Here is a 20,876-nt window from a genome sequence, read left to right on the forward strand (position 1 = left end):
TAACTGGGTAGGCTTGGGAAAGCCTTTGTAAATCCTCTAACGAGGTGCTTCACAACTATGGATCTGAAATCCTCTCACAAGGTAGTCTTTAATCGGACTTATCTCCTAATAGAGATTGAGATTCCTAAGAGGATCTATTCTGTTAAAGAAGATTGTATGACCTTAACCGGTCTGGTTACTATTCTGCAAATAGTTACTTGTGAGTTTCATCTCACCATGGTTTTTCTCATTTGGGTTTCCATGTCAAAATCTCTTGTGTTATGGTGATTGTGCTTTTGTGTGTGAATCCCTTATTTGTTGTTTGGTTTGCATTTGTGTTAACTAGTTTGTTAGTAAAATTGTTATACCAGTTTACTGCCAAATTACTTAACTATTTAAGTTCAGTATTATTTGGTATACTAATTCACCCCCCCCCTCTTAGTATTCATCAGATTTGCTAATATATCGAGATCTATGGGATGTTGTTGACACAAATTATCAAAATCTTCAGATCATATTGTGGCTACTCAATATGATGTTATGGATCATACTGTTAAGGGTCTAGTTATATTGTTCTTGGAAGACTCTATTATAATCAATGTCCATGAAGAGACCCCTACAAAGAAGTTATGGAATAATCTTGGTGATATGTATCAAGAAAAATATTTATTGAATCATATTTTCTTGAGGAAGAAATTGTATTTCTTGATAATAGAAGAGGGTGGATGGATTACAGACCACCTAGAAGGATTCAGTATGTTGGTGGCTTAATTGGCATCTGTTGGTGTCAAGATGGATGAGGAGGAGAAATGTTTGATCTTTCTTTGTTCTTTGCCTTGTTCATGGGATTCTCTTTTTGTGGATTTTGGTAGTACTTCTATTGTTTTGAAGTCCAAAGATGTGGTGGGTTCCTTTCTTAGTGAAAAGATGTATAGGAAGGTATACATTAGTTTGAAGGAATCCCTAACTATTCATGTAAGACCAAAGGAGAAAGGCAATAAGAATGAAAAGTGCAACAAATCCAAGTCTAGAGGGGGATCCAAGTTTCCTAGAAAGTTAAAAGTGATTTGCTGGAATCATGGTAAATCAAGACACTTCTATAAGCATTGCAAAGAAGAAAAGGAAGAATTTTGATTCTAATTAAATGAGTTGAAGAAGGAAGATGGTGATGTGTTCATTGCATCTTTGATTACTCATGAGAGTAATGATGTATGGTTAATTGACTTAGGTGCATCATTTTATATGACTTACAATAGAGAATGGTTTATTGAATATGAAGAATTTAATAGAGGTAATGTGTACTTAAGTGATGATTCTAATTTAAATATTGTTGGTCATTGTAAATTTAGAATCAGGTATATTGATGGTAGAATAAAAAGGATTAGTGGTGTGCTACATATCCCTAGACTAGCTCAAAATCTATTGTCTGCGAGAAAACTAATAAATGTGGGTGTGCAAGTAGTCTTTTCTGATGTAGGATGCAAAATGGTAAGAGGTTTTATGGTTACTACTAGAGGTATCAAATTTGGCACACTATATAAGTCATATGCACACACTATCGAGTGTAAGAGTACTTCTATGAAATGTAAATCGATGAATACTTTATTGGAAGAGGTTAAGGTTTCACATTCAACAAATTGTCATGGATTTTGGGTACCCACTTACCCATGGGTACTTTTTCTTTTGAATCAAATTTTCCTGTAGATAAGACTATGTTATGTCACTAGAGACTTGGACACATTCAAGAAAAGAGTCCAAGGACCTTGAAAATGAAAAATCTTGTTGAAGGTTTGAATGATTGTGTAGTCACATAGATCTATCCCGTTTAATTACATGAATATTTGTTATTTATTTGATTAAAAATCCAATAGCCATCAGTTAATTAAATCAACATTTAATTAATTCATCTTCAAACAATCTCCTATTAATTAAATAAATAATTCAATTTATTTTAATTAATTCATTAAACTAAATTCACAATCAATTAAATGAATAAATCTTATTTATTTCATTTAAATCCACTTTCTTCTTTTAAATAAATTAAATAAAACATTTATTTAAATCATTAAATCCCCCCCACTTGTATCCTCCTAAAAATGCAACTTGAACCTATTTGTTAAAATAAATTAATTTTATTTTAATAAAAATCATATTTTCCCTCACCCACCAAACCCACTTGCAATCCTAAACCCCTTCTAGATTCTTCTAACACCTTCCTAATTAGCCTAATCTATCCTCTAATTATTGCCACATTCCTAAGCAACTTGAAGTCACTTCTCAAAGACTCCAAAGTCTTTGAAAAGAATTTAATGCTTTATGTGTTCAACAAGCTAACCTCTAAAGTCTTCTAAACCACTAATGCCTCTGACATGACCATTTATGGTTAACTCAACTCACTCACATGGTTAGGGACTTTGAACCCTAACTCAACCCTCATGTAACCTATGTGTCTCCTCAAGCAGTTATTGCTTTGACCATGGATATCCTCACTAACTCTTGCACAAGAGTTTATCCATTGGATAAAAGCATTATTCTTTGAATAATGAATTTATCCATTCAACTCAACCTTAACCTTACCTCCCAAGTTAACCCTCGGGTCATGTGAAGCATTTAATGCTTATTCCCTCTCCTCTCAACCCCTCTCATGTTGACACTTGTCATCCTGGGATTGGGTTGAAAGTTCTCACATGGATCATAAACCATTCAATCCTGACCCTTGTTGAGATTACTCAATCTCAACCATCCATTGCTCCATTTTTCATATAAATAGAGCCCATTTCTTTATAATCTAGATCCTGAAAACTTGTATGCATTTAACTTATAGCCAATTTTAGAGAAGAGCATTTAGCATAAATCACTAATATATTATCATTTTAGATTAAAAGAAATCTTAGTTCATTTCATAGCATATCATAACTACTTTGTTTTACACTTGAATATCATAGTTAAAGCATTTCAATCTTGAATCTCCATAAGACATCCATAGTGCAAAAAGTTACTAAGAGCTACACTAATTTGGAACTTGGAGAGGATAGAAACAAGGGAGGAGGAGCTACAAGCATGTTGGAAGGCATTTGGAGATGCCTTATTGTATTTTCTTTCATTGTCAAATGCTTTATTATGTTTTTAGTGTCTCTCTTGGTATGCCTTCTTAGACTAGTCTTTGGTTGATTAACACTAATAGTTCTTTGTTTGTTGTTTCTCTTATGTGTTATACCACCAAAAGTTTTTGTCTAACATCTTCCATTTTGCAGAGCATCATTTGGTGAACCTGATGTGAATTAGGAACTGATTTTAAAAATACTAACTTTTTTAACTGTTTTACTTCACACACAGGTCGCACTTCAACACTTTTGTTCATGCTTTAGTGTTATTGCAATCTAGTCTTTTAGCGCTATTGTTCTTGCAATAGCTCTATTGTCCCAAAAGTAGTGCTTTTGTTTATAGTATAATGCTATTGACCCTAAAGTAGTGCTATTGTTCCTCTATTAGCACTGTTGGCTCTCTATGTAATAATTTATTTTAGTGCTTTTGTACTTACTGTTGTGCTTTTGTGTTAAATAGTGCTTTTGTTCTCACATAGAGTAGCGCTATTGTAATAGAGCGTTATAAAAAATGCCTTGTAACCGAAAAATCAATTGTTTTTAGGCTTGTAGAGGCCCACCATGTATGCGGATTTTATTGAATTTTTGTTTTTTGTGCAGATTTGAACTAACCCAATTTGTTTCTTAAAATTTTAGAAATTCACTTTTTATTTTATTTTTATTGCAAGTTAAAATCAACTTGAACCCTTCATTTTGGTCCTTAAAAATCAAACCTCAAAGATTTCATTTTGGTGCTTTAAAACTCACAACAAACTTTGATTTTCTTGCAAGTTAGGGAGCTCAAACTTTATTTTGGTGTTTAAAACTCAACAAAAAACAAATTTGAGTTTCTTGCATAAACTCAAACTAAAATTCACAATCCACACTTTTTTTTGGGCAAAATAAAAAGAACAAGCCACTTTTCTTTCAATCTCAAAGTGATTTACTTCAAGCAAATGTTCTTTTCATTTAGTTGACCAGGATTTTAGTTTCCTAGTTTACTCAACATATTGCCTTTAAAGGATAAAAAGAACACTATGACTGTTGGAGGAACATCTCCAAATAGTTAGATAACATTGTGATGATGAGTTAAAAAGAATAAGTATCTTTTATGTTTGGCATACTTGTGCAAAAAGTTTTTGAGTGGTCCTACTTCTAACACACACTATCCTCTCCCTTGGCTTTCGTGGTCCTAGGTGCAAGAGAAAAGTGTTAGTAACACTCAAAGTTTATCTTTTTAAGAGAGGCCTGCCAAGAGAGACATCACTCTTGGGAACAACCTCATGTGGTAAATCCTTTGAGCTGCTATAGAAATCAGGTGTGAGTGAAAGTTGTTGCCTTGGGTATAGTTGTTCTTATAGTGTAACTTGTGGAAAAGACAAATGGGCCCCACCACAAGTTACAAGGCTCTTAACTGAGTCACTACAAAATGAACTTATGTCCAAAGACATCAAAAATTACTAAGCACCTTTATGTAGTAGCCCACCCATTCTATTGATTGAGAATATTTGTGATAAATTCAGTGTAAGAGCATAGAAGGTTTTGCTCCCAAGATACTCACCATACATGTTTCATTGAGTATAAACATAGCTTTTTGAAAGGTTACTTGTAGCTTGATAAAAGTGCTGACTCCCCCATCATAGGGATCATCTATTTGTTATGCTCATAGAAGACTTAGTATATCACATACTTACCTGCCATGACGGGATTCATAAGGTATGTAGTACCAAAGTTGAAGAAATATCAAGATGTGGGCTGAAATTATCGCAACTGGCCATTTGACCTTAGGGATAAAGTGTGTTTGAAGTGTCTTTGTTTTGTGTCAAAACTAGTGATAAACTGAGCCAACTTCAGGCTTTTTGTGAAAACATACTCAAAAATATTTTAGAAAGAAAGGGTCATAAAAACTCCAAAGATTGGGTTGATCTAGACCCATACTTACTTGTGCCTTTTGAGGCAACACTCTTGTGTTTGTGTGCTTGCTTTGTTTTCTTGTAAAAGAAAACTCAAAAATAAGTTCCAAAAACAAGTATACATCCAACACAAACATTTTCAAAAACCAAAGATCAAAAACAAAGTGCAAAACCAAAGTATCAAAATATATGACCATCCTTCACATTTTGAGAAGGAAGAATATTCATCAACATATCAACATGAATAAAAGACCATTGAGCTCAAAGGCTTTCATCAAAAGAAGGAAATTCTTCTATCTTAATACATAAATCTTTGTCTCACATAGAACCTTCTTACATCACATGCGTCTATATCTTCAAGGAAAAACAAACGAGTTTGATCAAGAGTCATTAAACCATAGAGCTTTTACTCAATATAGAGATTTGAGTTATCATAAAAACAAGGGAGGAAAAATCAATCCTGGTTTCTTTTAGACATTTTAATCACATATAACTCACCTAGGGAAGAACCACCAACCCCTAAAAGAGAAGAGGAAGAGTTTGTTCCTTTTGTAACACAAATTTTTTATTGAATTTAACATTTCATCCATTATCACATTTACACCTCATGAAATCCATTCTAAATCTCAAAACCTCAAGAGGTTTTTCTCCTAAGTTCTATTTCAATATTTCTTGAATCAAACACAATACATCAAGTTTTAGAGTGTCTCTACATCTAGGATAAACTCATCCTAAGAGGCATTTCTACACAGGTTAAAACTAGTCTATGAGTGAATTCTCTGATTACTAGGTAGTTGAGTTTGTAACACATCTTGGATCTCTCTAAACCTTATCACATCAAACATTGTCAACCAAACACAACAAGCAATTCAAGGAAAGGACTTTGGTAACATCTACCTTTAGTATTAGAGATCCATATGCAAAACACTTCACCAAACATTAATCTTTCATTCCATCACCAAATCATCATCATTTTCACCAAACTTCAACAAAAACTTGTAAACAAAATGGCTCGAACTAGATCAAGGTCTACACAACTAGAAATTGAAGAGGAAGAGGAGGAAAATCTCAATGAATTCCAAGAAACTCTTGGAGGAAACACAAATAATGAAAATCCAAGTACTCCTACTCCTGCAACAATAGAAAGGGCACAACACAACCCTCTCTTTAATAGACTTTTTAATGAAATGCTTAGGAGCAATGTTGATGCTCACTTTTTAAGACTTTCCCAAGAGGGGGCCAAACTACCCTCTGATTTTGATATTGCATAACTAAGGAAAGAATCAAAATGTGAAAGTCATAATAAGGATGAAAGAGGTCAAGATCACATTCGATGCAACCTTCATCAAAAAAATCCCCCACCTTATTCTCCTCCTAATGACATAGACATGTTGCGGCAACAAGTCAAGAATTTAGCTCAACAACTCCACAGTGGTGTGAAAACAAACCAGTTTTTACTTAATGGTATTTGTCCCTATCCCTTTGATAGGAATCTACATGTGCCACCTTTTCTACGAGGGTTTGAAACACCTAAGTTTGAAAAGTATCAAGGAAAAGGAGACCCTCGCGATCATGTTAGGAAATTTCATTCTGCATGCCTAGAAGTAGCATATGAGGACACATACCTAATGCAACTCTTTCCCCAAAGTTTGGGAGGGACAACTACATCATGGTTTTCTTGACTAGCATGTGGTATTAGGACATTTGAAGAACTGGTCTAGAAATTCATTGCACATTACTCACACAACATTGAACGTGATATCACCATGGCCGATCTATGTAACACCAAGCAAAAACTATGGGAGCTATTTTTCAGCTTTCTTGCAATGATGGCGACAAATGTCTAGTAGATGTTTCCTTCAACTACCTAAAAGAGAGCTAGTGGAAATATTTATTTCCAACTTGAATGAAGAAATGGAATTTAATTTGGACATGAAAGGCACATAGTCCTTTAGTGAAATGATCACCTAGGGTTTAAAATGTGAACGCGCCCTCACTTCTAGGATAAAAATAAAAACATCATCAATGACGGGGTTGTAGATGCAAGGACTATCAAAAGTGCACAACCTATGGTCTGCTTTGCAGGGAAAAACCCCCTCCTAAGACCAACACAGTTTCTCCCCCACCAAATCAAGGACACAATGTACCACAAGAAGAACCAAGACAACGCCAGCAAAATTATAAACAAGAATGAACGTACACTCCCTTAGGGGAACCTATTGAAATGGTGTTACGTCAGTTGGTCTCTTCAAATCTAGTGACCCTAACAAATATGTCCAATTATGAACCTCGGGTTAAACCTTCATGGTAGAGGGACAATGAATATTGTGAATTCCATCAAGGGAAAGGGCATAAAACAAGCAATTGTAACAGATTGAAAGATCTTATTCAGGATCTCATTGACTGAGGTGAGATTGAAATTGAAGGACATGACCCAAAAACTACAATAAAAGATCATCTTATGTTTAAGAATCCACTTCCATCACAAGATCAAAGGGGTCCTTCCACTTCAAGGTGAAACACAGATACCACTAATTATACGCGAGCCGCCTATAATTACAATGTGAATCACCTATATGATGCCAATAAACAAATTGCAACCATTACCATAAATAATTCAAGTTCTACCTACAATGTTGTTATGCATCGTAGCAAGATCACCATTAAAGTAGCTCCACAAGGTACCCACTCCATCCCAAAGTAGTATAACCTTGTAGAATAATTAGATAAAATGCTTGCACTTATATCCATCTTAGAGATTTTGTGCCTATCCCCATCTCATAAAACAATCTTGGATAAAGCTCTCCAAGAGGCATTAGTCCCTGCAAATCTAAATGCAAATCAGTTCCAAGCTATTGTTGGAAATCTAAGGTGATCACCATGTGTCACTTTCTTGGAAAGTGACAATACATCCTTCCATCAACCTCATAACACCTCACTCCATATTGAAGGATTTATCAACCAACACAGGATCAAGCGAGTCTTGATTGAAAATGGAGCAGGCCTAAATATCTATACATTACAATTGGTCACAACATTAGGATATGCAGTTGAATCAGTGGATCCCCGCAAAAAGATAAACATAAAAGCTTATGATGATGCAGAGCATTCATCCAAAGGAGCAGTTGTGTTACCAATCTGAGTGGGCCCAATGGTGAATCACATCATATGTCAAGTTCTGGACCTTCCTCTACCATATAATTTGTTGTTAGGAAGACCTTGGATACACGCCATGCAAACCATTCCATCCACCTACCACCAGTGTACCAAGTTTCCTCATAATGGTGTAAAAATTATAATCCTGGGTAATGCAAATCTATTTGCATATTGTAACAATATCAACCATCAACCGGAGATTAAACCATTCCTAACAACAAAGAAGCCACCTCATCCACCTCATACATTATTCCAACCTCTCTTTCCATTTCAAACACCACTATACCCAAGCAAGAGAAGCTAAAGATGAAAATGACAAGGGAAGGTCCTGGGGAGTACAATCTCATCCAACTCTTTTGTGTTGGGCAACTACCCACTTCTCTTAGAACTCATGGTAAACCTCAATAGTTACTTCAAACACCACTGGTCAAGCTAGCATGCACTTTGACACCTTTCATCCTTGGAAAGAGTCAAGAAGAAGAGACCAGAGATGAGGACTTAGCAGAATGGATATATAAAGATCCTATCACCACAAATATCCCACAAGTTAAGCTTCCCATAGATCAATATGGAAAAGGCCTTCTCATTATGCAAAGAATGGGTTATGATAGTCAGAGTGCTTTGGAACCTTGCAATCAAGGACAACATGAGCTACTGTAGCCAGAATTAAAGCCCAAAGATAACACAGGCTTAGGCTTTCGAAAGGAGATTCTTCCTAAACTAAGATTGAAAGGGAAACCTAGCAAACCTCTATATCAGCCTACTACAAACATAAAGAAGTCACCTTTTATTATATCAATAGCACCAAGAATCACACTAATTACTCCAATATGGTTGAACATACACAACACCAATCATCCCACCAATCAAACCAATAACTCCATCAACAATAGCAACCGCATCAACAACACCATTAGTAGTATCAGAACCCCCAGCAGTATTGACAATACCAGTAATTCCACCAGAACCAGTAGATTCAACAACATCGATACTACCTACATCAGATTCACTAATCCCTATAATCCTTCTTACAACACCAATCATTTCATCTACAAGGGTACATGAATCGATCACACCTATAGTATTTAACTCAAAGGACATTCTAGTATGGTATATTAATTGGATACTGGAAAGTGACTCAGAGACTGACTCACATGAGTGGGAATTTGATTTCGTCTAGCTTAATACCTCAGATGAGGAAGATGCATCACTACCTCCACCTTGCAAAGACATCCCTATTTATGGAGAAGCACAGATAAGGATCTCTTGGATTCTTGAACTGGAAACACCTTCCACAGACCCTATGTCACATCCTATGCTTGATTCTAATAGGGAGCGTACCATCAACAACCTTCACCACAATGTCTTAACCCTCACTAACACCTCTTATGAAGTTAACCTGATCGATGAGGTAATGCCCATTATCTATCTTGAACTCATCGAATGGAACCAATCTAATCCCCCACGCCTTGACCACATCCACAATGATGAGGCAATCATTGACTTTTTGGACCTACGAGATAACATACCAACCAGGCACAAAGTTGGATTCACCATTGAACTTAATAGCGCAACATACTTTGGAGTAGATGCCAAACCTTTTAGCTGCAAAAATATAATGATAAAACATGGATCTTCTAGTGAAAACCACACTGCGGCACTGTTTAATCCCAAAAAAGTAAAAAGAAAGAGTGTATCTAATAGTGAAAACCTCTCTAAGGCGCCAGAGTATGAAAGGTTTGACATCCTCCCTTCTAGTACACAACACGAATGATCAACAGTCCTTATTGAAGAGACAAAAGAATACAATGTTGGGACTCTTGAAACTCCTCACCACATACATCTAGCATCTCTTTTAACTCCAGAGGAACATCCTAAGTTTGTTGAATTATTCCAAAAGCATCAGATCAACTTTGCATGGTCATATGTAGACATGCCTAGTCTTGATCCGGATTTAGTCATGCATCACCTCACCGTTGCAGAAGGAGCCAAGCCTATCAAGCAGAAACTTCACAAGATGCATCCCCAAATTGTAGTAGTAGTCAAAGTAGAACTTTTGAAACTCCTGGATGTTGGTTTTATTAGACCAATTGATTATGCAGATTGGATATCCAACATTGTTCTTGTCGGAAAACTAAATGGGGGCATCCATATCCATACTGACTTCAAAGATCTAAACAAGGAATTTCCTAAAGATGAGTTCCCCCTACCAAACATTGACATGATCGTAGACCTAACAGCAGGACATGCCATGCTCTCTCTCATGGATGGATTTTTGGGGTACAATCAGATAAAGATCGCACAAGAGGATCAACATAAGATAGCATTCACATGTCCATGGGGAACATACTGCTGGAATGTAATGCCTTTTGGTCTAAATAATGCAGGGGTGACCTATCAAAGAGAAATAACAACCATCTTTCATGATATGATGCATACCATAATGGAGGATTATGTTGATGACTTACTGGAAAAATCATTAACAAGAGAAGGTCATCTAGTAATATTAGATAAAATCTTTGATAGACTGGAACAATATCATGTTCCCCTAAACCCAAAGAAATGTGTCTTTGGAGTAACCTCAGGGAAGCTTCTAGGATACATTGTCTCAAGGAAAGGCATTGAGGCCAATCCTACAAAGGTCAAAGCAATCATGGACATGCCACCTCCATGGAACATCAATCAGCTAAGGACATTACAAGGGTGACTACAATCCATCTAAAGATTCATCATAGAACTGGTAGATAAGTGTCACCCCTTTACACACTTATTACACAAGAACATCTACTTTAAATGGGATACTAGATGTCAGCAAGCATTCGAGATGGTTAAAGACTATCTCATGAGTACACCATTGTTGATCCCACCAGATCCAAGTAAACCTTTATTAGGAGTACTACTGGCTCAACACAACATAGAAGGGAAAGAGTGTGTTGTTTACTATATCTCTCGTACACTAGTCAACTATGAACTCAATTACACCCCTATTGAGCGAGCTTGCCTAGCAGTAATCTTGGCAGCCACTAAACTAAGGCACTACCTATAAACACATAAAGTATAAATCATTGCAAAGATCAATCCACTAAAGTACTTACTCAACAAAGCAGCATTGACTAGCTACTTGGCCAAATGGGTGATGATTCTAAGTGAGTTTAACATCGAGTATGTGGATCGTAAGGCTATCAAGGGCCAAGTTATTGCAAATCAGCTGGCCGATGCACCCCTCATAGGAAATCATCCTCTCATTTCCAATTTTCTAGATGAAGAGATATTCATGATCACAATAGCACAACCATGGAAACTATACTTTGATGGTTCATACACTAGGCATGGCTCAGGGGTAAGCATTTTATTTATCACACCTCAAGGTGATAGCATCCTAAAGTCTTACAGGCTCACATTTCCATGTACAAACAACATAGCAGAATATGAGGCCTTAATCATAGGACTCAGACTAGCCATATAATGGAAATTGAAAGAGTGACAGATATATGGCGACTCCCAACTAGTCATCCGACAAGTAACCGATGAATATCAGACCAAGGATGACAAACTCAGGTCGTACAAACAAATGGTGGATAGTTTAAAGGCATCATTTACTACTATCACCTTTGAGTAGATAACTAGAGATCAGAATCAAGTTGTTGATGCTATGGCTACCATTACATCTCTCCTAGATCTTCCACAAAATTCAACATGGTATGAGTTCTTGGTAGAACAACTTTGGATTCCCACTTATGATATCCCCAAATCCGAGATGATATGTCACCTTGTCAGTTTTGAATCCACATGGTAAGATGAGTTATACACCTACCTCTGCGATCACACACTTCCTCCTAACCAATCAACTAACCAATGTAAAACCTTCATTCGCCAAACTGCTCGATATACCATTATTGTTGAAACCCTATACTGACATAGTCTTGATGGTACTCTCCTTCGATGTCTAGAATAGGATGAGATAACAAAGGCCTTAGAAGAGGTACATGAAGGAATTTGTGGGACTCACTCAAGTGGTTCTTCACTAGCTAAGAAGATCATACGTGCTAGATACTATTGGCCATCCATGGAAAAAGACTCCTAGTATTTTGTTAGAAAATGCAAGAAATGCCAAGTTCATGGAGACCTGATACATGCACCAGCATAGGAATTGCAACCAATCACAACACCATGGCCCTTTTGTCAATGGGGACTTGACCTCATGGGTAAAACCCATCCATCTTCATCCAACAGCCACAATTTCATTATTACCACCACCGAATACTTCACAAAGTGGATCGAAGTTGTTCCACTTACCCAAGTCACCAAAAAGAAGATCACCTCATTCATCCTTAATTACATCATCTACCAGTATGATGTACCCATGTCCATCATCACAAATAACGGGCTTCCATTCAAAAATCAAGATGTCTATGAATTCTATGAGAAGTTTCACAACCAATACTACTTTTCCACTCCCTATTACCCACAAGGAAATGGTCAGGCTGAAGCATCAAACAAAAACATATTGAGAATCCTCAAGAAGGTAGTCAATGATGTTGGTCATGATTGGCATGTTCAATTAAATCCAACACTATGGGCGTATTGAACTAGCATTTGAACCCCTACAGGCACAACTCCCTACTCACTGGTTTATGGCGCAAAATCCATCCTTCCTATTGAGGTTGAGATACCATCTCTATGGGTTTCCTTGCATAATCTCATAGATGATGAAGCATACAAAGTATCACATCTTCAAGACTTAGAGCTACTTGATGAGAAACGACAAGTTGCATACAATCACCTCAAAGCCTATCAGCAGTGCATGAGCAGAAGCTATAATCATCGAGTTAGACCTCATACATTTGAGGTAGGTGATCTTTTTCTTTGAGAGAATCCTCATAACCAACCAAATAGAGAATATCAAGGAAAGTTTGAATCAAACTGGCTGGGTCCATATGTTATCACAATGGTATTTGGGTCCGGAGCATATCAGTTGGCTACTTCAGAAGGAGAACTGCTAGCAGATCCAATCAACAACATGCACCTCAAACAGTTTTATACATAAACTGTATAGAGCATTAGGCTTGCATACATACCAGAAAGACACCAAAAACATTCAGATAAATGTCTTGAAGAAAATACAAAATTTTTTTAAAAAACATCAAAATGAAAATAGTAAAGAAAAATCATGCACCCAAGTGGTGAACAACCACTCCGGTGGCACCTTGGGTAAGTGCGATGGTGAAAACCTGGAAAATAGGCACCACTCGTAAAGGCTATGGCTCCATTATCTTTTAGACTTGTTGTGATCATATTCATTTCATCCACACATCCATCAGTCAAAACCATGGCTTGTTATTGATCTGCAATCAAAGATAGTACTTCATGCATCTTGCATGTCACTTTTTCATAATCATGTCTAAAACTGGGGGCAATTCCCTTAACCTATTGATGGAGGTAGATTCTGCATTACTTGTGATTCATTGGGTTCTTCATTCAGAAAACTATCTCACAAAATACCAAAAGCATTAAAAAACACTCACAAAATCCCAAAAACATGATAAAAACATAAAAAAAATCAATCAAAAACATGGAAACCACCTTTGTACATGTGCATCCAAAAACATACCAAACACACATTTTGAAATACTCAAACAATGACCACTTATCACATCAACCAAACAATTAACATTGACACACAAACTATCTTAACAAGCATGCATCCTTCCTTACCAGAATAAAGACAAGATGCCATTTTTTCTTTGACAGGAAAATTTTGTTTAAGCTATCAAGTACTTGGTTGGTTTGTAGGTTATTTATTCATTTATATCAGGTTCCTACACTACTTTGGGATATCCAAAAGTGATTAGAGTGGTTGAGATGTTTCCTAAGTATCTTTTTTGTTTGTGTGTCTTCTACGAATTATTCCAATGAAGTTCTGGGGCATGTACTAATGATGTCTACGTGGGAAGTTCACTAAGCTATGCAATCATATGCAAAATACAGTCATGGATCACTATGGCTTGTTGACTATAGTGTATACCTCGACCATATGAGCATGAACCATTATGGAGGGTCCATATTCTTTATTCTTTATTTATGCTATTTGTTTGTAGGTACGATGCTCCATCCTTGGTTCCTACTACCTCGTCCAAGATTGATACTCCCATGCTCAATGACGAAAATAAAGCACTATGGATCATCATTCCATCTCATTTGTTTATATTGCATTATGTTGCATTTCACCCATCCATTTAATTAATCATATGCATGGTTTTTGTATGCAAGTGTGAACAAGATTAATATGAGAAGTTATTTGAAGAATGAACTGGTCTTGGATACAATCATGACAGAGTCGTCTGATACATCATCAGTGCATCATGCAAAGTGTGAACAACCTTGCATTCATCTATCATGACCACATCATCATTTCATATCATTTAGTTGCATTTACATAAACCTAGTTCATTATCATATGCTTGCATATAGGTTTATTAACTTTATTTTTAGCCATTCATTAGAGTGCAATTCATATCATTTGGTTGCATTTAAATACATATAGTTCATTGTCATGTACTTGCACTAGTATTATTACATCATTTCATCATTACAAACTCATGACATTTAGCTTCATTTATATGAAAAATTCTCATCATTGCATTTATTGCCATTATTATCCATTACTGTGCATTCATTTATTATCATTTACACTCATCATTTATCATCATTTAAACTTGTTTACCATACATTTGTCTAGATTTATGTAGTTGCATGCATTTATTTATCTATCCATGAGTTAAGTGCATTCATTTATCCATCTCGTATATTCTTATACTCATTCATTTCATCTTACAATAAATTTCATTAGGATTCATTAGAAAGCATTCATTATCCTTTTAATTGCATTAAGGTGCAGTTATTCATTACCCATGAGTTGCATTATCATTACATTAGCATTTCTCTCAAAATATATTTTATCAAACATTTAGATCATAACAAACAAAACCATTTGTCTCAACATTGGTTTATACATTTTACATATGCCTTCATTTACAAATCAACATATAAACATTTGTACTATACATTTGCTTATCCATATTGCATTTATTTTAAACCATCTAGATGCATTTAGAAAAATCATTCATACATTACATCAAACATCACTGCATATCATCATCTCATCGACATAAAATACATGTACTATCTATATTATTGTTAGTATCATTTCATTATGCATACATCATCATCATGGTAGTACATACATACATAAAGCATTTCACCAACACATCATGCATACGTATAAACCTGCATCCACATGTTAGTACCATATTCATAAAACATGCATATAGACATCATATAAATGAAACATAACATGCATATAGGAATCATCTCATCCACACCTACATATAGCAAGTACAAATATCCATCTAAGCATACATCATAGATCATCACCCTGCATAAATCCATACATATCATCAACATGCATATCATCACAAAATATGGGATCTCCTCATATATCACATCATATCATATCGCAACAATAGACATGTATCAGAGTACAATGAAGTCCAAACTATCGGCTACTAAGAGCCATCTAGGATATAGTCCAAAATGACAAAGAAATACAATACATATATTCACTTTCAAATGCCACTCTCACCAGGTGTTGTACCACCATCACCACCTGCACTACCTCGCCGTGGAGGACCCATCACACCACCATAACTCTACATCCTCTGAGATCATTCTAATCTCTCCTGATGCATCTGTGAATAACTCAGTGTCTGTCGACTAGATGACACCTCCTGCTCATATAGACCCCGCTAGTAATCAACCTCTCCACCTGCTCTTCATAACTCTCTCGCTAGGGAATTAGTCGATGGCCCATGTCCCTATACTCCCTCCAAGGCTTGAACTCTCTCCTGTAACTGGATCACCCTATCCATGGCCTAATCTCTCCTGCAACACTACTGTCAACTCTAACTCTCATGCAAAAAGCTACACATCTCTAGCTGCCACCTTCACCTCCATATCCTCTAGCCGTGTCTGCAAAAATAATATCATATGATCCTGCAAATCTCCACCACCTATAGCTCCCTCCCCCATATCTATAGGTGCATCTCTATTGGCTCCCTCTCAAGTGGCTCTCTCCCCTGTATCCATAGGTGCCTCTCCCTCCCCCGCATCCCTGCCACCTAATCTCACAGCTCCCTGTGATAGCCGCAATGGCTGACAACCTCTCCCTCTCTGTTGTAACCGTCTACCACCCCCACCTCCACCTATGAATCTTCCACCCCCTCCTCCACCTCCTCTATCACCACCAACTCTATCCCCTCTCCCTCATCCACCTACTACCACTCAATGACCTCCTCTCCTCCTCCATCTCTATCTCCTCTCCTTCTCAAAGGATGGAATAGGCTCTGCTAGATCTGATATCCGTGGAATCAGATGTGCCACAATATACTATGTATACTCATCAGTAACCCCTACATCTACCATCCCTAGCTTGATCTACCATGGTCTCACTTGTAGAGTTTGAAACTCTACCAAAGCCTAATCATAGGGTAATACTGGCCCCCACAAGAACCTCTCTCCTACCACCCGTGCATACTCTCTAGAACCACTCGACAGTCCATGCCTCCGTCCAAACTATCTCAGCACTCTCCCAGGTAACTGTCTCTGTGTATTGTAGGTTGTCCAACTAATGAGGTATCATGTCATAAACACATATGGAAAGGCCTCTACATCATCCTCCCAGAGCTTGCACTCAATATATGACCTCGAAATCACTAAATCTAAATCGTCAAGTGCCCAGCACCACCACTCTAACTTCCCTAGGTGGTGCTAACTCATCATACCGCCATACATATATACATAGGGCTGGTCTACTGTCCTAAATCTGAGACTCACTGGTCATGTCACAAGTAAGTTCTCTCATTCCCAGATATGAAGAAGAGTGATCACCACTCCCAGTGAGCTCACCTCTCGGTATACTACCTCATGCGGCTCCTGATATAAGTGTGACAGAACACACATTCCCCATGCAAAGCAGGTCCCCTCAGTCATCATCTTCTCTATAACTTGGCCCCAACCAATGGTCAGTCCATGCGATTGTCTATTTGAGCATAGAAGTCCCCCAACAATACCTGATAAAATAGCTGGTAGTGGCTTATACAAAGCAGCTATATCCTCCCATGCTATCGAGCCATCATGAATAAATACATCCTCATCAAAAAATCTTTGCACTGCTGCTGTCCCCCAAGCTCGATCATATGACACCAACTCTCCTTGAATAGGAATGTGAAGGATGCACCACACATCCTCCAATGTAACCATCATCTCCCCCTATGCTAAGTGAAACGTACATGTCTCACTATGCCACCACTCTACCAATGCTATAATCAACCCATGATTTGTCTGAATCATGGGCATATACATAACATCGTACAGGCCTGTCGCTGCAATGCAATGAACCTCAGCCTCTATCAATCGATCAAGCAACACCTATGTGGTTGGATGCCTCTCCTACATCCGTAAGACGTGAAGCTCCTTCTACACGTGTGCATCAACCATTATCATCAGTTGTTTTGTTTCAGACTTTCTTAAGTTTAAACCTAGACTATTAACAAATACTTTGATCCAGTATCTTCGGGTCTCAATAGGTAAGCAATCATGGCACACCTAGACTACAACATGCATTTATCCTAATGGCCTAAGTCTCAACAGGGCTGCTATGGTTCAAAACAACTCACCTCTCCATCCATCCATCATTGGCATCAGAAGATTCTTTTTCAAAACACTGGGGTATCTTTTTTCCTAACAATAATGCTCATCTACACACAATAGCACTATTCTGCCAACAATAGCGCTAATATGTTGACAACCGCACTAAACCAACTACACAATAGCACTACAACAACTATGAAAAAATGCTATATCAAAATAATTGCGCTACACACAATGGTCAATAGCACTAAACCTACAAATGCACTAAATCAACTACACAATAGCACTACACTTTATAAACGCGCTAAAACCACTATGCAAAAGCGCTATAGTGGCACAATAGCACTAATTAAATTGACAACAATGCCAAAACATAGTTTTAGCGCTATTGTTTTGACTCAACTTGGACAAGCTAAAAACATATAAAAAATACATGAAAATCAAATTTTCAAATTCACATACCATTGGTCCATAGTCATCTGGCTGATGGAATCGACGAACTCACTCTAGCTGATGATCTGCTATCAGTACTGACATCTTGACTGTTGCTTTCTCTTTCAAAAATCTCACTATCAGAGCTTAGAAACCGCTATGGAGATGAATGCAAATGAACCAGTTTTCACCCCTTTCCCCCCATATATACCATTTGTCGTAACTCTAATTTTACCCCACTCATAGCCATGGTCCCCGTGAACTTCCTAAGCTTCCCATTTCTCCATTTTATCTCCTATTTCTTCTATTTTTTCACCAGTATTGCTAAATTCTTCTCTTCTACCAACCTGCCAATTTTCATTGTTTTTCAAGAGATCGCTCAATTTTTTGAAATTTTTGGCCCATCTCTCGAGGGGGCATACCGCCCATTAAATTAACATTCTATGGGGCATATTTCTTCACACCTATTTTTCTTTCTTTGAAACGATGCGATAAACTGCACCATCTCAAAGAGGGGCAAATGTAGTCACATAAATCTGTCCAGTTTAATTAAATGAATATTTGTTATTTATTTGATTAAAAATTCACTAGCCATCAGTTAATTAAATTAACATTTAATTAATTCATCTTCAAACAATCTCCTATTAATTAAATAAATTATTCAATTTATTTTAATTAATTCATTAAACTAAATTCACAATCAATTAAATGAATAAATCTTATTTATTTCATTTAAATCCCCTTTCTTCTTTTAAATAAATTAAATAGAACATTTATTTAAATCATTAAATCCCTCCACTTGCATTCTACTAAAAATGCAACTTGCACCTATTTGTTGAAATAAATGAATTTTATTTTAATAAAAATCATATTTTCCCTCACCCACCAAACCCACTTGCAATCCTAAACCCCTTCTAGATTCTTCTAACCCCTTCCTAATTGTTGGGAAAAATGGTGTCTCAACCTTGCATTTATGTGAGGTTACTATTTATAGTAAGTTTTCATTTGAGCATGAAATGGTGCGAAACTCTCCCTGAAGCTTCTGGTTGGCTAGATAAGCATTCCGGTAAAGTTGCGTCGCAAGGTCACAGCTAGTTTTGAAGATATTAAAGTTTTCGTCTTGGAGGGGTGCGATAAAATGTTTAAACCTAATTTTGGAGGCTTTAGAGGCTCCGAAATGCCCTGAAAAGTGGTCATAACTGGCGCAGCGAGTTACGAGGTGATAGAGCACTTCACGAGCTTTCTGGCGCTTTAAAAGGTTCGTCAATCGGATGCCCGGTTCTCAAGTTATGGCCTCCGGAAGTTTGTACTCCTGAAATAGGAAAAATAATTTGTATCGGATACATAAATGAGTTGTAAAAGGGAGCGACACGTGTCGATGTGTGCTTTAACATGTCATAGAAGGGAGATAAGGTCGGCTACACCTTATTGGGTGGTTTTAGCCCATGGTTTTGTAATACCGTTTGACGGTTTCTTGTATTGTATCTCCTATTTATGAGGTGTATGAGATAGAGGTTGTGTGTAAGAGTCTTATGGCTATTGAGTTGCCTCTGAATCTCTGATTAGTGGTACTCCTACAAAGAGCTTGCTCTACAAGTATGTTGTAATTTGTTTTTGATTGCTGAATAAAATATTAAGCTGCTTTTGGAGGGCGGGGTTTTTCTCTTGAAAGGGTTTTCCCCACGTAAATCACTGTGTTGTGGTATGAATGCTATTATATCTATTTCTATTTTCTGTAACTATTGTAATGATCTGAAAAAGTTTTGCATTACCCTCCTCTCAAGGTTAGTGTAGGAAGTTGTTTCCGCTACTTAACTTCCTTACAAGTGGTATCAGAGCCTGATCACCTTTGGTTTCAATTGTGGGCAGTTGGGTTTTTTGAACTAATCCAGATTTGAGTGGGAGCTTGTGCAGAAGACACTTTTTGATCTTGTTGCAGGAATATTCAGATGGCGAGTTCGTCAGGGAGAATAGAGGTGGAGAAATTTAATGGAAGTAATATTGAGATGTGGAAGCTGAAGATGGAAGATCTGCTAATAGATCGAGATCTTTGGGATGCTGTTGATGCGAATGTCCAAAGGCCCTCGGATCCTACTGCGGCAGCTCAGTATGATGTTATGGACCGAAAAGCCAAGGGTCTAATCAGACTGTGCCTGGCAGACTCTGTTCTAATCAATGTCCATGAAGAGAACTCTACAAAAAAGCTATGGACTAAGCTTGGTGAGATGTATCAAGTGAAATCTTTATTAAATCAAATTTTTTTAAGAAAGAAATTGTATTCCTTGAAGATGGAAGAGGGTGGATGAATTATAGACCACCTGGAAGCATTCAATATGTTGGTGGCTCAATTAGTATCTGTCAGTGTTAAGATGGACGAGGAGGAGAAATGTCAGATCTTGCTTTGTTCTTTGCCTGATTCGTGGGATTCTCTTGTTATGGCTATCGGTAGTACTTCTGTTGTTTTGAAATCTGAAGACATGGTGGGTGCCCTACTGGGTGAAGAGATGCGAAGGAAGGTATCCATCAGTTTAAAGGAAGCCCTAACCGTTCGTGGAAGACCTAGGGAGAAAGGCAAGAAGAATGAGAAGCGCGACAAGTCCAAATC

The sequence above is a fragment of the Cryptomeria japonica genome, chromosome 6 (genome assembly GCF_030272615.1).
Source record: "Cryptomeria japonica chromosome 6, Sugi_1.0, whole genome shotgun sequence".
NCBI classification, from domain to species: Eukaryota; Viridiplantae; Streptophyta; class Pinopsida; order Cupressales; family Cupressaceae; genus Cryptomeria; species Cryptomeria japonica.